Source organism: Boleophthalmus pectinirostris, unplaced genomic scaffold, assembly GCF_026225935.1.
Source record: "Boleophthalmus pectinirostris isolate CB_2022bp ecotype Guang Dong unplaced genomic scaffold, ASM2622593v1 HiC_scaffold_10, whole genome shotgun sequence".
NCBI lineage: Eukaryota > Metazoa > Chordata > Actinopteri > Gobiiformes > Gobiidae > Boleophthalmus > Boleophthalmus pectinirostris.
In genome coordinates this window covers 28,598,924-28,601,502 of record NW_026570971.1, presented here as the reverse complement: position 1 = coordinate 28,601,502, position 2,579 = coordinate 28,598,924, and positions in this window count along the sequence as shown.

Sequence of the window (2,579 nt, the reverse complement as noted above, 5' to 3'; positions counted from 1 at the left end):
TATACCATTTTTATACAACACGCCGCTAAAGTGAGTTTTCAAAGTTTGTCAAAAGTCATCTTGAATCTGCTAAGCGTGGCCTCTGCGCTGTAATGGGGTGTCTTGTATCTGCCTGTGTTTGATTGACACCTTTGAACAGAGTGTCATCTTCGCTAACATCACCTTGAGCATTTCCTGTCTGCACCCAAGTGTCCGCGCCGGTGTCACGATGATTAGGGCGAAGCGTTCGTGGCACCCTGAGTGAAAGCAGATACGGGTGACAGGCGCTGACAGGGGCATCGGGAGAGGGTGCAGACAGGAGGGCGTGTTCGACCAAGGGCAGGGGGTAAGGGGAGAAGGGGACAACAGCGCTGCCTTGGTGTAAAAGGAAGTGGATAGGCCGGTAATAGTTCTGGACAATGTCAGAATCACCCGCTGACCTGAAAACGAACTTCGGCTTTAGTTTTCAAAAGCGTTGTGTGTTTTATTTTTTACAAACCCAGCGCAGAAGAGACAAAAGAACAAGATCAAAGTCTGAACTTCTATAAAACCAGCTCTAATTGAATAAATGTAAGTGTGGTGGATACGTCTGCCACCGCTCCACAGTGTTAGTATTATTTTATTTCATTTACATTTTCATTCAGTTAATTATAATACAAATAGTTTAATTTAATTCCTTTATTTAGACTTATCTTTCCTCATTTAGGTGCACATGTTTTAGTTAATATGAGTCTGAATTATTTATGAATTATACTTACACTTATTTTCTTTTTTTTTCTGAGTTGCCAGACGAGGGACTAATAAGGAGTTGACCCTTTACAGCAAAAAGTGGAGTGTTAAAATTGACTCTCACAGAAACAATTTTAATATTTTCTCAGAGTTTATATCAGTCCAATCTGTTTTAGAGTTAATTTAACATTTTTTGGAAATGTTAATTAAGTAACACTGGACCAAAGTTCCTGTTTAACCCCAAAATCAAGAGTTAAATTAATGTTTTGAGAGTAAATGTATAACACTTTGTAGGGTTATGGGTGTGTGTGTGTGTGTTGTTTTTTTTTTTTTTGTTTTTTTTTTACACTTTATTTTAGTTAATTTAACATTTTGAGGAGTAGTAACTAAAACACATTCAGTGCATATAAAGCCTTTATTGTCTTTAATACATTGTAATAGATGAAATTATGTATAAAACTGGTTCAAACTGATCTTCTCTTGTGGGAGTTTGAAGTGGGGGGTGGGAGGTGCCAAATTAACACTAGTGGAAGTTGAATGAACAGTAGGGAAAACTGAATTAATCTCAACCATATCAACTCTACCTCAACTTGAACCCCCATTTAACTTTCCAATAGTTAAAATAACACTTTATGTGTTCAAAACAACTGAAATATTTTACCCTGGAATTTTAACTCTCCACTTTTGCTGTTGCACAACCTGCACCTTTAATTCTAAAGTAGTAGTTGTTTCTTTAAAACTGTGACACCGTCAAACATGCATAGATAATACAGTTTTAAAACTTATTTTTTCATTATCAATACCAGTTCAAAATTGTATCTATCTTTTTTTCAGAGATGATAAAGATAATAACACTTCTATGTGGTATTAACTGCTAACACCTAATATACTGTATTTAGATCACCATGTTACCTTTTATTGTTTTGAAAATGCACAACATGTTTAATAAGTTTCACGTTTGTTTTTTAATGCTACACATTTTTAAATTGGCTCTCACAGAAGCAATTTTAATATTATCTCAGGGTTTATATGAGTTCAATCTGTTCTAGAGTTAATTTAACATTTTTGGAAATGTTAATTAAGTAACACTGGACCAAAGTTCCTGTTTAACCCCAAAATCAAGAGTTGTACTTTGTAGGGTTATCCTGATTTAGCTAAACAACACACGGATGTGTTTTATTTTTACACTTTATTTTAGTTAATTTAAGATTAAATTATGTACAAATCTACTTCAAACTGGTCTTTTCTCGCAGGAGTTTGAAGTGGTGGGTGGGAGGTGCCAAATTAACACTCGGGGAAGTTGAATTAACTTTTGAATTAACTTCAGTCATATCAACTCTGGTAAATAACCCCAACTCGAACCCCCATTTAACTTTCAAATAGTTAAAATAACACTTTGTGTGTTAAAAACAACTCTGAAATATTGTACCCTGAAATTTTATCCCTCCAGTTTTTGCTGTATATAAGTCCCCCTTCGCATTGCTCCATACGCTTAAATCACTCCCCCGTCAAAGCACTATGACATTACAATTGACCTACATCCTGCTAAAGAAGTGACTGCACATGGTACTGGGTTTGTGAAGCTGTAGTGTATTATTTTGTATCACGCTTTTGAACATTTACAGAAAATGTTGGTGAAGAATCATGGATGATGAACTAGGCTTGTCGGCTAAACATCGAACAGAATCTCACTGTTGTACAGGAAATGAGAAGTCTATATGTAAGGACAATTTGTGTAACATTTAATTTTGCCTGTTATTATAGAATAGAAATATTTACTTTTTGTGTTATATCTATGTATTTACGTTTTTTATTTATGTTCTGTGTATTACTGTCCGTATAAACATGCATTCATTCATTCATTCATTCAA